General features: G+C 38.5%; 1 long non-coding RNA gene across 2 annotated transcripts in view; it reads left to right on the top strand.

Annotated features, from left to right (window-relative positions):
• The first annotated feature begins 496 nt into the window (after window positions 1–496).
• The window catches only part of LOC307188275, a 78922-nt gene continuing 63403 nt past the window's right edge, over window positions 497–16015 (top strand). For both annotated transcript variants that reach the window (XR_013828880.1, XR_013828881.1), the window contains exon 1: window positions 497–710. This is a non-coding gene — a long non-coding RNA (uncharacterized lncRNA). The remainder of the gene's footprint in view (window positions 711–16015) is intronic.

The raw sequence follows: 16015 nt of genomic DNA, 5'->3' as shown, positions 1-16015 counted from the left end.
ACAAATTGTGGAAGCAACGCTATACAGACAAAATCTCACACAGAAGCATATGCATACACACTCACAAAAAGAGGAAGAGGGAAAAAATCATAAATCTTCCCATTAAAGCCCACCTCCCTAATTTGGGATGACTCGTTGTCTATTCATGTATTCCACAGACGCAGGTACATCAAGTTGATTGTGGAACTTTAATCCGCTGCTTCTGAGGCTGCTGGGAGAGATTTCCCTTTCTCTTCTTTGTACTCACAGCTCCCAGGGGCTCAGCTTTGGATTTGGCCCCGCCTCTGCGTGTAGGTCGGCGGAGGGCGTCTGTTCTTCGCTCAGACAGGACGGGGTTAAAGGAGCCGCTGATTCGGGGGCTCCGGCTCACTCAGGCCGGGGGAGGGAAGGGCTCGGAGTGCGGGGCGGGCCTGCGGCGGCAGAGGCCGGCGTGACGTTGCACCAGCCTGAGGCGTGCAGTGCGTTCTTCTGGGGAAGTTGTCCCCGGATCCCGGGACTCTGGCAGTGGCGGGCTGCACAGGCTCCCCGGAAGGGGTGTGTGGATAGTGACCTGTGCTCGCACACAGGCTTCTTGGTGGCGGCAGCAGCAGCCTTAGCGTCTCAGGCCCGTCTCTGGGGTCCGCGCTTTTAGCCGCGGCTCGCGCCCGTCTCTGGAGCTCCTTTAAGCAGCGCTCTTAATCCCCTCCCCTCGCGCACCAGGAAACAAAGAGGTAAGAAAAAGTGTCTTGCCTCTTCGGCAGGTCCAGACTTTTCCCGGACCCTCTCCCGGCTAGCCGTGTTGCGCTAACCCCCTGCAGGCTGTGTTCACGCCGCCAACCCCAGTCCTCTCCCGGCGCTCCGACCGAAGCCCGAGCCTCAGCTCGCAGCCCCGCCCGCCCCGGCGGGTGAGCAGACAAGCCTCTCGGGCTGGTGAGTGCCGGTCGGCACCGATCCTCTGTGCGGGAATCTCTCCGCCTTGTCCTCCGCACTCCTGTTGCTGCGCTCTCCTCCGCGGCTCCGAAGCCTTCCCCCTCCTCCACCCGCAGTCTCCGCCCGCGAAGGGGCTTACTAGTGTGTGGACACTTTTCCTCCTTCACAGCTCCCTCCCACTGGTGCAGGTCCCGTCCCTATCCTTTTGTCTTTGTTTATTCTTTTTTCTTTTGCCCTACTCAGGTACGTGGGGGGTTTCTTGCCTTTTGGGAGGTCTGAGCTCTTCTGCCAGCGTTCAGTAGATGTTCTGTAGGAGTTGTTTCTACTTTCATTTTTTAATACATTTATTTAATTTATTTATTTTTGGGTGCATTGGGTCTTCATTGCTTTGCATGGGCTTTCTCTAGTTGCGGCGAGTGGGGGCTACTCTTCATTGTGGTGTGTGGGCTTGTCATTGTGGTGGCTTCTCTTGTTGTGGAACATGGGCTCTAGGCACCTGGCCTTCAGTAGTCGTGGCACGAGGGCTCAGTAGTTGTGGCTTGCGAGCTCTAGAGCACAGGCTCAGTAGTTGTGATGCATGGGCTCAGTTGTTCCACTGCATGTGGGATCTTCCCAGACCAGGGATCGAACCCATGTCCCCTGCATTGGCAGACAGATTCTTAACCACTGTGCCACCAGGGAAGTCCTCTAATTTCATTCTTTTACATAGAGCTGTCTGTTTTTTTTTCAGCACCACTTATTGAAGAGACTGCCTTTTCTCCATTGACATTCTTGCCTCCTTTGTCATAGATTAATTGACCATAAGTGCCTGGGTTTATTTCTGGACTCTCTTTTCTGTTCCATTGAGCTATGTGTCTGTTTTTGTGCCAGTACCATGCTGTTTTGATGACTATAGCTTCATAGTATTGTTTGAAGTCAGGGAGCATGATTCCTCCAGCTCTGTTTCCCCTTTTCAAGATTGTTTTCCCTATTTAGAGTCTTCTGTGCTTCCATACAAAATTTAAAATTATTTGTTCTAGCTCTTTGAAAAATGCCCTTGGCATTTTGTTAGGAATTGCATTGAATCTGTAGATTGCCTTGGGTAATATGGTCATTTTTACAATATAAATTCTTCCAATCCATGGACCTGATATTTCCTTCCATCTTTTTTGTGTCATCTTCAATTTCTTTCATCTGCATCTTACAGTTTTCTTTTTCTTTTTTTTTTTTAACATCTTTATTGGAGTATAATTGCTTTACAATGGTGTGTTAGTTTGTGCTGTATAACAAAGTGAATCAGCTATACATATACATATATCCCCATATCTCCTCCCTCTTGCCTCTCCCTCCCACTCTCCCTATCCCTCCCCTCTAGGTCGACACAAAGCACTGAGCTGATCTCCGTGCATCTTACAGTTTTCTGAGTACAGGTCTTTTACCTTCTCAGTTAGGTTTATTCCTAGGTATTTAACTCTTTTTGATGTGATTGTAAATGAGATTGTTTTCTTAATTTCTCTTTCTAATATTTGTGTTTTATTAATGCATTGAATAACATAAGTTAGTAAGAGGATTGATAACAAATGTTATTTTGAAGTAGCGATGAGCATAAATACTGCATTGAGATATTTGCAAAATTATAGAGTGATACAAAAATATCTGATTTCTATTGGTGGCAATATCATAGAAACTACTAATAATACTGTATTTTGTTGAAGGAAATGCTAGATTTCAGTTAGAGGTTAGTGAAACTGAAGATATAATTTCTTTCCATTCAGTTTCACAGACCTCCCTGAGATCTATTAAAGAACTCCGACAGATCTGTGGGCACTAAGTTAGGAAGCCCTCCTCTAAATATAAAATGAAAGGCCATGGCCAGAAATGTATTATTCCATGGGCTTGACTTTGGTTAAGATTTAGACTAGTATTTTGGTCATCTTAGCAAGTGAGTAGTGTTTACCTTATGGGTATTTACTCCAAGAATGTAAAAAACAAAAAATCCAACAACTGGCAAATGGTTTATTGTTGGCTTGAGGTTATTTTTTAGAAAGTGCAAGAAGGACAGCTCTCTTTTATAAGACCCAGGCCCCATTTAAAGTTTACTCCATTTTGCTTGTAATTATATTCTGTCAAATAGCACTACTTGATTTGTTTTATATTTTTGTTTAAACTTTAATGTGCATACCTATGATCAAGTAAGTTGTTACAAATTCTTCAAGGGAAGAACTGTGTCTTATACTTTTTTTTTTTTTGTATTTAGAATATGCCTTGCAAGGTGACATGCACAGAGCAGAAACTTAGTATTTGCAGATTGAAAGAAATGACAGGCTATAAAATGTTCATGGTGCACTGTTTGAAAATCTTTTCCTAGAGAAGTTGTAAGTTATTTGGGTTTTTACTTCATTCATCCTTTTACTCTTCAGAAATTAAGATAAGAATAAGAAAGATGACAGATAGATAAGTTTGTCAGATGGGTACAGATAAGTTATTCCATAGAAAACTTACGAGTTTCATGAAACCTTATAATTGTAAATTAAGAATATATTATTTTGCCCAGCTACCTTCCAGATTAATGCCACATTTTTACTGTATGGCCACCTAGCTTTAAAGCCCTATGGCCGGGAACTGACTACTTCCTGAGACATTTTTTTGTAATCATTGTATTGGTAGGAAGCACTTGCTCAGAATGAGGAACTGTTGCCCTCCCCTGACTTTTAGGAAATCTTTATGGAAGAATGGTTGCAGAGTACCAGGAGGCAAGAATTTTGCCCTGAAGGGCTCTGTTTGAGGACTGGAGAAAAGAGAAAACAACATTGATTCTCACTGTAGCCACAACTAAAATGATGGCAACAAAGTAACGTTTAATGATCCCATGTGACTGAGTCATCATCTTTTGAAAAAGAGTCTACTGCAGGGTTTATCATGTGACATGTCGGGAGTCAAGCATAATAGGTTTGAATCATTGTTTTAACTTCATGAACTGCTGTAAATTACTAACTGATTTTGAAGCTGTAAGTCCTCTGAAAAATGGCAGTAGTAATATCTGTCTCAAAGAATTTCTAATGCAAATTAAATAAGATGATGCAGTTCAGTACTTAGCATATTAGTAGGAATGCCTTTAGCTGCAGGTAACAGAAAGATCTAAGTCAAAATAGGTCATATAATAGGGAGGTTTGTTATCCCACAGAATAATACGTTCGGAAGTAGGGATATTTTAGGGTTTGACTTATAGGATTCAACCATGTCATCAGAGGTCCAGGTTGTTTTTCATCTTTCTGCCTTAGCATTCTCATCAGGTTGCTTTTATCCTCAGACTTGTCAAGATGTCCAAACAGCTTCAAATATCATGTCCTTACACAGTAAGGCTCCACAGCGGGTCTTCTCTTGCATCTCCCTGGTCAAGATGCATCACGTGCCTATTTCATAAAACAATTATTGGGAAGGGAATGTGATTACTGTGATTGGTTTAAATTAATCAGGTATTATATTCTGGGCCTGGGAAGGATTACTGTACTCCTTTCTAGGAAGTGGCTACCTGATTACTGAGCAAAAGATATTAACAAGGAAAACATGGAGAAATGCTTGCTTGGAGATTACCAACAGTGTCTACCATACTGCCCTTTACATACTACATTATTATAAAATCAAGAAAGATGCAGGATTATGGTACAGTGGCAATAACATGGCTCCACCAATTCCTTATTGTACATGATCTTGGACAAGTCATTTAGCTTTTCAAGCCCCAGTTTTTCTATCTGGAAAATGGAGGTGAATAATTAATTATACCTATTCCTCAGGGTCATAAGAAGATTATGTATTTGAAAGCCGTTTATCAAAAAAAACTCTTCAATTTTTATTTAAACTTGTAAATAGACAGTATATTATAATGACCTTATGATGACTTCTTATGAAGAGTAGAATTACTCAGCTTTTTAGTTTCAAAGCTGACAATTGAAACTGGCTCTTTTACGGTTTCTATGTGATCTTAAAAAAAACTTTTGTAATTGTGTACTATAGTCAACATTTAGAAAAATGCATAAAATATAAAGGAAGAGCTTAATAAGTTGATGTAAAATGAATACTTGTGTAATCCCTATCCAGGTCAAGAAATAACATTTTGAGTGACCCCAGAAGTCCCATGTCTTCGTAGAATCTTTGAATACATATATTTTTAGCAAATCAGTACAATTTTTTTTTATATCTACTAGTTTCTCACTGTGTCATAACTATCTCAGACTATTTTATGACCTGGTATTGGTATTGGCCATTCTCTTCTGTATTCTCCTGCAGTAATATTTATTATTGCACAAGAATTTATTGTGTGTATGTTAGGCACTGTGCAGGCATGGCTCTGTCACTTCATAAAGACACTCCTAAGTATAGCATTCTTCCCATGATTAAAAGATCAAATTTTTATAAATGTGATTTCTTCTGCTAAGCTCCAAGTCTCAGATTTTCAGATTATTGTGAACTTAAGCAGATCTTTCACAAAATTTGCAGAATGATCTATCTCTAAGTTTTTGGGTTTTTTTTTAAACATAAATATTTGTCAATTTTTGCCAATGAAATTTTTTAGAAGATTTAAGTTTTTCAGTAGATTCTCTTTCCTCTATTCACTTAGTCTTTCTCTCTTTTTACTCATGAATATCACCTCCAAACTCTGCATTATGCCTTGATGTTTGTTGCTTTATAGACTTTAAAATAGTTTAGTAATGATTGGACTTGAGGACTTCTCCTTCCAATCAAGATGAAGTAATAGGGATTGGATTTGCCCTCCCACCTGAAACAACTAAACACTGGACAGTCAAATGCCAACACTCAAGATACTGGACATCGGGCAACCAAGGCCAGCAATCCCTGACAGATAGAAAACAAATGAGGTGATCTTTGGAATTGCCCCAGCTTATTTCCTTTAGGAAGTTTCTAGATTGCAATACACAAAGTAGAACACAAGAAGATGTACACAATCTGAGTTGAAGAGACAGTCTGGGGAAGACAAGCCAGCTAGAGTGGGAAGGGCAGAACACCAACCATGGGAGAGCTTTACAGGGAGAGAATGCTAGAGATTAGCACATGTGTATGAGAAAATTCCTTGATGCTGGGAACCACTCAAGAGGATTAGAAGAAATGATGCCTGAAGGTCACACAAGGCCAGGAATAGTGCCTGTTCCCAATGGCCAGAGGGACAAATCTCATAATTCATGGGATATCAGAGGACTAAGAAGGGTCTTTCCTGAGTATCAGGGAAAATAAAGCCTAGACTAAACACTGCTCTGGTTCTGCGTAACTAAGCAAGATCTGAAGGCCTCAAACTCTTTTCAGGTAATTTATCTGTTAGCAGAATAAAGTTCAAAAATACTTCTAGGAATACAAAAATAACTAACACCCAGCAAAGTGAAGTTCAAAATGTCGGCACCCCTAAAAAAATTACCAAAATGCAAAGAAGCAGGCAAATACTGCCAATAATGAGGAGAAAAAATCCATCAAAACTGATGCAGAAATGACACAGATGACAGAATCAGTAGACAAGGACATGAAAACAATCATTATCACTGTATTGCATATATTCAAGAAGCTAGAAGAAAGACTGACTATGTTAAGTAGAGACATGGAAGATATACATATCACCCAAATCAATATTCTAGAGATAGAAACCATAGTGTCTGAGATGAAAAAGGTACATGAGATGAGATTAATCACAGATAAGATACTGCAGAAGAAAAGATTAATAAATTTGATGACATAGCCGTAGAAACTACTCAAGAACATACACAGAGAAAAAAGATGAAAAAAAGAACAGATCATCAGTGATCAGTGGTACAATTTCAAATGGACAAGCATACATGTAATTGTAGTGCCCATAGGAGAGGATATGGGATGAGGGAGGGCAGAAAATATATTTGAAGAAATGATGGCTGGAAACTTTCTAAATTTCATGAAAATTATAAATTCATAGCTACAAACAGATCAACAAATTCCAAGCCAAGAAACATGACGAAAATTACAACAAAACACAAAACAATTGATGTGCTTAAAACCAGTGATAAAGGGAAAATGTTAAAAGTAACGACTGAACTTGAGACTTTTCTGTTTTCCCCAGCTCATACACACAGGCATACACGCATTTTCAATCTCTCTCTCCTTCATAACACACACACACACACACACACACACACACTTTAATTAATTTGAGTGAGGTCCTCTGTCCCCAGCATTTGGTTTGATTAAAACTAGCATATGCTTTGTGTAACTACAGAAGGACAATCTTTATTTTAAAAGTTAATTCATGTGATCTGATTTGGAAATAGCATATCTCCTTAACCATAAAAACTTAAACTCAAGTGAGACAGCTGTTTCCATGTTCTTGCCTGGGATTCACTCCCCCAGCAAATGTTTCACATGCATGTACAGTGCCTTTAAACTCTTGATCATTATCTACAGCAATTAGGATGCTTTGACATCTGGTGTCTCCTTGATTAGATCTTTCATGAAAGTTCTAAGTGTTAAGAAATAAAATGGTGAGGAGCCTCTTTGATGGGACAAAGGGCCCTTCTTTAGATCAGACAACTGTCTAGGAGTAGGACAGATATTTCCCACCACGGTTGATGGGGGAAGCGTTGTAGAATCATGAAATGAATCGAAATGAATTCGAGAGATCAGCTTGCCCTCTCCCTTACAGTTACAAAATAATAACAGAAGCCCCAGGGGTATTTGATGACTTGCCTTGTTTCCAGATGAGAAATCACTGACTGATTTAATGGAATCCCAGTTTGACCAAATTATTTGATCATCTCCTTCACATTGGTCGCAGTGGAGCTTGTTCCAAATGTTATTGCCAGGATAGACATCCACCTGAGTTCCAAAGTCCCTAACAGTGGCTCCAAGTAACTTACTCTGAGATTTTCAGACCAATTTAAAGTACTTTGGTTATCCCCAATCCACACTCTCTTTATATTCCTCCATAATTTATCTTCTTCTCCGTCTGTCTCTACACTTCTGCAATAGCTGTTTTCATAAAGCCAAATAACGTATCACAAATTCTTTGTGATGTGAAATGCCATCTTACCATTGAACAATACACATGCCTTTCTTAGTTTTGTTGCTTCATAGTTTCTATTGAGCTATATGTCTCCAGGTAGATGCAGTGCCAACTTTTCAACCATGGTAAGATTACCCATCAGACAAGAATGTCACATAGCCTACTGCCATATCTAATGACATAAAATTAAAGGAAAATTAAGTTGAGATACTAATAATATCTACAATATATAAAATCACAGCTGAACATTTCTGCTATTTGGAATCCTTAATTACAAAAGCACCAGTTATATGTATCTCATTCAAAGAAATTAAAATTATCACCACAGCAGAAATTTTTTTTTCCTAGTGAGGCTTTTTATTATTGCATTTAAAAAATGGTTTAAAATTAGTACTTCTCCAGAAAAGTTCCTGGGTTCTCATGTCAGTTGCTTCCTAGAGTCCCTTGAGATTTGTACCTTGTGGTTGTTGGCTTTTTCTGTGACCATTAAGAGCTGGGCAGGCAGGGGGTAAGATACATAATTTCACCAGGAAGGAGTCTTGAGCCAAAACCAATTTGGAGGTAACTAAGCCAGAAAACACCATAGGTGTTGAACTCAGCCGGAGTCAGGAGACCTGCCTGAACATTGCTGTCATCTATGAGGCGGTCATGTTGCCAGCATAAACCATCACCTCATCCATGCAACCGTCTTGTTCTTTCCACTCACCCTCCCCTTGGCTACACTGCACTGCTGATGAAATCACTGCATTTTGTGTGACTGCAACACGCTCCCATCACATGTCTTTCTGACACATGTGCAGAATCGAACTCTTCAGACCCGAGTCCTCTGCCGTCCTGCCAGGGGACTTGGTACTAAGAGTCTCCCGGGTACAGGCCAGTTGGAGGGACTCTTGGATTGGGCCTCTTCTGTCCGGGGTTGGTGGGGGAGAATCATGACATGCACACCAGAAATGGTAATGCTCAATTGTTTTCTGAGCTTTTTTGATGCTTTTCTATACTTTTTAATGCTCAATTTTTTTCTAGACTGGAACCTTCTTAAACTAATAGATCATTATCAAAGCATATTTGAATGTATTATATTCTCAAAAGTTAAAAAAATATCTCTAAGTCCATGTTCATATAAAAGAAAACAACTTGAAACAAACTTTAGTGTAAGGTTGCAGGTGGTATTTCTTGAATACAGAAACTCTAAACATCTGCCTGTAAGAATTGTCCTCTACTAACGATTACTAGGTACCAGAATAATTCTGTCTGTTCTCTTTTATTGCACTTGCCTGTACCTTTTGGAACCACCCTGTCTGCTTTGCCATACGTCATTGAGGGCTGCTGTGGCTTCTTTCATTGGTTTCAAGCTTTTGGCTCTCAGCTGGCCCTAGTTTGTGTGTGTGTGTGTGTGTGTGTGTGTGTGTGTGTGTGTGTGTGTGTGTGTGTGTGTGTATGATGGTCATGGGGCTTATTTGCTCTGTGTAATCCTGTGTAAGAAATGACCCATTTGCACATTTATCCAGCCTTTGCCAAACTTACCTGTTATCCAATTCCCTGATGGGAGAAGAAGGCTGTCATAGTAAAGTGCAATGCCTTAGAATACCTGGAAATGAATCAACACTTCTCATATATCTATTTCAATTGTATAAAGATATTTTTAAGAACTATGGTTGATATAGAATACATCAAATGCCGATGCACAAAACAGAAAACAGTTTTGCATTCTGCAGGCTTTGTAGAGCCAACATTCACTCACTCATACACAAATTGATCCACTCATTCGCTGAAAAACATCGCGAAAATGTTTGAGGTGCTGTGCTTATTATTGTCATGTGATTATGCCTCTTTTATACACTTACTGCATTAAGCAATGCTATTTGTGCAGTGGTCACCTCTGCTAGTCTCTGAACTCTTCCAGTGTTGGGATTGTGCAAAGATAAATTAAACAGATTTCCTGAGTCAGTAATCTGATATCTAGTGTTCTTCTCAAGGTTCATTAATATCAAAAGTAATTAATTACCACAATCTTTATTTATTTATGATTTTTTCATGTAAAAAAGATCTATTGATATGGGGTACCCTATTACATAGAAACCTTTGCAAATGGATTATATGAAAGTAAAAATCTATAATGTATTAAAAAAATTTTTATTGGAGTGCAGTTGATTTACAATGTTGTATTAGTTTCATGTGTACAGCAAAGTGAATCAGTTATACATATATCCACTCTTTTTTAGATTCTTTTCCAATATAGGCCATTACAAAGTACTGAGTAGAGTTCCCTGTGTTAAACAGTAAGTCCTTATTACTTATCTATTTTATATATAGTAGTGTGTAAAATTTACCATGAACTTTAAAGCGTCCACTTTCATAAACATAGAATTTTCAGACAACCACACTTTTCTTTCATTGAGAGGGTATACAATATGCTCTGTAAAATTTCTGCCAAAGGGTACAATTCACATTACATATGCACTAAAATGTAGAAATGCAGCTGGGGCTTCCCAACTAACTTTGTGTGATACCCTATTGATTATCTACCCTCATCATCGCCTACGGACCTCAAATAAACTCGATGTCCCATATTTCTTGGTTGCATTTTTTAAAAAATCTTTTTTGGAGTATAATTGCTTTACAACGTTGTGTTAGTTTCTGCTGTATAACAAAGTGAATCAGCTATATGTATACATATATCCCCATATCCCCTCCCTCTTGCATCTCTCTCTCACCCTTTCTATCCCACCCCTCTAGGTGGTCACAAAGCACCGAGCTGATCTCCCTGTGTGATGCAGCTGCTTCCCACTAGCTAGCTATTTTACATTTATTAGTGTATATATGTCAATGCAACTCTCTCACTTCGTCCCAGCTTATCCGTACCCCTCCCCATGTCCTCAAGTCCATTCTCTACATCTACATCTTTATTCCTGTCCTGCCCTTACGTTCTTCAGAACTACTTTTTTTGTTTTGTTTTTTAGATTCCATATATATGTGTTAGCATACTGTATTTGTTTTTCTCTTTCTGACTTACTTCACTCTGTATAACAGACTCTAGATCCATCCACCTCACTACAAATAACTCAATTTCGTTTCTTTTCATGGCTGAGTAATATTCCATTGTATATATATGCCACATCTTCTTTATCCATTCATCTGATGATGGGCACTTAGGTTGTTTCCATCTCCAGGCTATTGTAAATAGAGCTGCAATGAGCATTTTGGTACATGACTCTTTTTGAATTATGGTTTTCTCAGGGTATATGCCCAGTAGTGGGATTGCTGGGTCATAGGGTAGTTCTATTTGTAGTTTTTTAAGGAACCTCCATACTGTTCTCCATAGTGGCTGTATCAATTTACATTCCCACCAACAGTGCAAAAGGGTACCCTTTTCTCCACACCCTCTCCAGCATTTATTGTTTGTAGATTTTTTGATGATGGCCATTCTGACCAGTGTGAGGTGATACCTCATTGTAGTTTTGATTTGCATTTCTCTAATGGTTAGTGATGTTGAGCATCCATTCATGAGTTTGTTGGCAGTCTGAATATCTTCTTTGGAGAAATGCTGTTTAGGTCTTCTGCCCATTTTTGGATTGGATTTTTTTTTTTTTTTTGATATTGGGCTGCATGAGCTGCTCTTATATTTTGGAGATTAATCCTATGTCAGATGCTTCATTTGCAAATATTTTCTCCCATTCTGAGGGTTGTCTTTTTGTCTTGGTATGGTTTCCTTTGCAGTGCAAAAGCTTTTAAGTTTCATCAGGTCCCATTTGTTTATTTTTGTTTTTATTTCCATTTCTCTAGGAGGTGGGTCAAAAAGGATCTTGTGATTTATGTCCTAGAGTGTTCTGCCTATGTTTTCCTCTAAGAATTTGATAGTTTCTGGCCTTACATTTAGGTCTTTAATCCATTTGGAGTTTATTTTTTATACGGTGTTAGGGAGTGTTCTAATTTCATTCTTTTACATGTAGCTGTCAGGTTTTCCCAGCACCACTTATTGAAGAGGCTGTCTTTTCTCCATTGTATATTCTTGCCTCCTTTATCAAAGATAAGGTGACCATATGTGCGTGGGTTTATCTCTGGGCTTTCTATCCTGTTCCATTGATCTATATTTCTATTTTTGTGCCAGTACCATACTGTCTTGATTGCTGTAGCTTTTTAATATAGTCTGAAGTCAGGGAGCCTGATTCCTCCAACTCCGTTTTTCTTTCTCAAGAGTGCTTTGGCTTTTTTGGGGTCGTTTGTGTTTCCATACAAATTGTGACATTTTTTGTTCTAGTTCTGTGAAAAACACCATTGGTAATTTGACAGGGATTGCATTCAATCTGTAGGTTACTTTGGGTAATATAGTCATTTTCACAATATTGATTCTTCCAACCCAGGAACATGGTATATCTCTCCATTTGTTTGTATCACTTTTAATTTCTTTCATCAGTGTCATATAGTTTTCTGCATGCAATTCTTTTGTCTCCTTAGGTCGGTTTATCCCTAGGTATTTTATTCTTTTTGTTGCAGAGGTAAATAGGAGTGTTTCCTTAATTTCTCTTTCAGATTTTTCATCATTAGTGTACAGGAATGCCAGATATTTCTGTGCATTATTTTTGTATCCTGCAACTTTACCAAATTCATTGATGAGCTCTAGTAGTTTTCTGGTAGCATCTTTAGGATTCTCTATGTAGAGTATCATGTCATCTGCAAACAGTGACACTTCTTCCTCTTCTCTTCCGATTTGTATTCCTTTTATTTCTTTTTCTTCTCTGATTGCTGTGGCTAAAACTTCCAAAACTATGTTGAATAATAGTGGTGAGAGTGGACAACCTTGTCTTGTCCCTGGTCTTAGAGGAAATGGTTTCAATTTTTCACCATTGAGAATGATGTTGGCTGTGGGTTTGTCATATATGGCCTTTATTTTGTTGAGGTAGGTTCCCTCTATGCCTACTTTCTGGAGTTTTTATCAAGAATGGGTGTTAAATTTTGTTGAAAGCTTTTTCTGCATCTATTGAGATGATCATATGGTTTTATCCTTCAATTTGTTAATGTGGTGTATCACAGTGATTGATCCTTGCATTCCTGGGATAAACCCCACTTTATCATAGTGTATGATCCTTCGAATGTGCTGTTGGATTCTGTCTGCTAGTATTTTGTTGGGGATTTTCTGCATCTATGTTCATCAGTGATATTGGCCTCTAATTTTCTTTTTTTATGACATCTTTGTCTAGTTTTGGTATCAGGGTGATGGTCGCCTCATAGAATGCATTTGGGAGTGTTCCTCCCTCGGCTGTATTTTGGAAGAGTTTGAGAAGGATAGGTGTTAGCTCTTCTCTAAATGTTTGATAGTTTTCGCCTGTGAAGCCATCTGGTCCTGGGCTTTTGTTTGTTGGAAGATTTTTAATCACAGTTTCAATTTCAGTGCTTGTGATTGGTCTGTTTATATTTTCTATTTCTTCCTGGTTCAGTCTTGGAAGGTTGTCCATTCTTTTCTAAGAATTTGTCCATTTCTTCCAGGTTGTTCATTTTATTGGTGTAGAGTTGCTTGTAATAATCTCTCATGATTCCTTGTATTTCTGCAGTGTCAGTTGTTACTTCTTTTTCATTTCTAATTCTATTGATTTGCGTGTTCTCCCTTTTTTTCTTGATAAGTCAGGCTAATGGTTTATCAATTTGGTTTATCTTCTCAAAGAACCAGCTTTTAGTTTTATTGATCTTTGCTATTGTTTCCTTCATTTCTTTTTCATCTATTTCTGATCTGATCTTTATGATTTCTTTCCTTCTGCTAACTTTCGCATTTTTTGTTCTTCCTCTAATTGTTTTAGGTGTAAGGTTAGGTTGTTTTTTTTTGAGATTTTTCTTGTTTCTTGAGGTAGGATTGTATTGCTATAAACTTCCCTCTTAGGACTGCTTTTGCTGCATCCCATAGGTTTTGGGTCGTTGTGTTTTCATGGTCATTTGTTTCTAGGTAGTTTTTGAGTTCCTCTTTGATTTTTCACTGATCTCTTGGTTATTTAGTAGAGTATTGTTTAGCCTTGATATATTTGTATTTTTTTACAGTTTTTTCCCCTGTAATTGATATCTAGTCTCATAGCATTGTGGTAGGAAAAGATACTTGGTACGATTTCAATTTTCTTAAATTTACCAAGGCTTGATTTGTAACCCAAGATATGATTTATCCTGGAAAGTGTTCCATGAGTGCTTGAGAAGAATGTGTATTCTGCTGTTTTTGGATGGAATGTCCTATAAATATCAATTAAGTTCATCTTGTTTAATGTGTCATTTAAAGCTTGTGTTTCCTTATTTATTTTCATTTTGGATGATCTGTCCACTGGTAAAAGTGGGGTGTTAAAGTCCCGTACTCTTATTGTGTTACTGTCAATTTCCCCTTCTATGGCTGTTAGTATTTGCCTTATGTATTGAGGTGCTCCAATGTTGGGTGCATAAGTATTTACAATTGTTATGTCTTCTTGGATTGATCCCTGATCATTATGTGGTGTCCTTCTTTGTCTCTTTTAATAGTCTTTATTTTAAAGTCTATTTTGTCTGATATGAGAATTGCTACTCCAGCTTTCTTTTGATTTCCATTTGCATGGAATATCTTTTTCCATCCCCTCACTTTCAGTCTGTATGTGTCCCTAGGTCTGAAGTGCGTCTCTTGTAGACAGCATTTATACTGTTCTTGTTTTTGTATCCATTCAGCCTATGTATTTCCTTTGGTTGGAGCATTTAATCCATTCACATTTAAGGTAGTTATTGATATATATGTTCCTATTCCCATTTTCTTAATTGTTTTGGGTTTGTTTTTGTAGACCTTTTCTTTCTCTTGTGTTTCCTGCCTAGAGAAGTTCCTTTAGCATTTGTTGTAAAGCTAGTTTGGTGCTGCTGAATTTTCCTAGCTTTTGCTTCTCTGTAAAGGTTTTAATTTCTCCATAGAATCTGAATGAGATCTTTGCTGGGTAGAGTAATATTGGTTGTAGGTTTTTCTCTTTAATCACTTTAAATATGTCCTGCCACTCCCTTCTGCCTTGCAGAGTTTCTGCTGAAAGATTAGCTGTTAACATAATGGGGATTCCCTTGTATGTTATTTGTTGCTTTTCCCTTGCTGCTTTTAATATTTTCTCTTTGTATTTAATTTTTGATAGTTTGATTAATATGTATCTTGGTATGTTTCTCCTTGGATTTTTCCTGTATGAGACTCTCTACACTTCCTGGATTTGATTGACTATTTCCTTTTCCATGTTAGGGAAGTTTTCAACTCTAATCTCTTCAAATAATTTCTTAGACCCTTTCTTTTCCTCTTCTTCTTGTGGGACCCCTATTATTCGAATGTTGGTGCATTTAATGTTGTCCGAGAGGTCTCTGAGTCTGTCCTCAATTCTTTTCATTCTTTTTTCTTTTTTCTGCTCTGTGGTAGTTATTTTCACTATTTTATCTTCCAGCTCACTTATCCATTCTTCTGCCTCAGTGATTCTGCTATTGATTCCTTCTAGAGAATTTTTAATTTCATTTATTGTGTTGTTCCTCATTGTTTCTTTGCTGTTTAGTTCTTCTAGCTTCTTTTAAACATTTCTTGTATTTTCCCCATTCTATTTCCAAGATTTTGGATCATCTTTACTATCATTATTCTGAATTCTTTTTCAGGTAGACTGCCTATTTCCTCTTCATTTGTTTAGTCTGGTGGGTTTTTATATTGCTTCTTCATCTGCCTCATATTTCTCTGTCTTCTCATTTTGCTTAACTTACTGTGTTTAGGGTCTCCTTTTCGCAGGCTGCAGGTTCGTAGTTCCCGTTGTTTTTGGTGTCTGTCTCCAGTGGCTAAGCTTGGTTCAGTGGGTTGTGTAGGCTTCCTGGTGTAGGGGACTAGTGCCTGTGTTCTGGTGGGCGTGGCTGGATCTTGTCTTTCTGGTGAGCAGGGCCACATCTGGTGATGTGTTTTGGGGTATCTGTGAACTTAGTATGATTTTAAGCAGCCTCTCTACTAATGGGTGGGGTTGTGTTCCTGTCTTGCTTATTGTTTGGCATGGGGTGTCCAGCACTGGAGCTTGCTGGCCGTTGGGTGGAGCTGGGTCTTAGCGCTGAGATGGAGATCTCTGAGAGCACTCTCGTCGATTGATATTACGT

This window comes from Stenella coeruleoalba (assembly GCF_951394435.1).
Source record: "Stenella coeruleoalba genome assembly, chromosome: 6".
Classification (NCBI taxonomy): domain Eukaryota; kingdom Metazoa; phylum Chordata; class Mammalia; order Artiodactyla; family Delphinidae; genus Stenella; species Stenella coeruleoalba.
The sequence above is the reverse complement of the archived record's forward strand: the minus strand, read 5'-3'. Positions and strand labels throughout refer to the sequence as shown.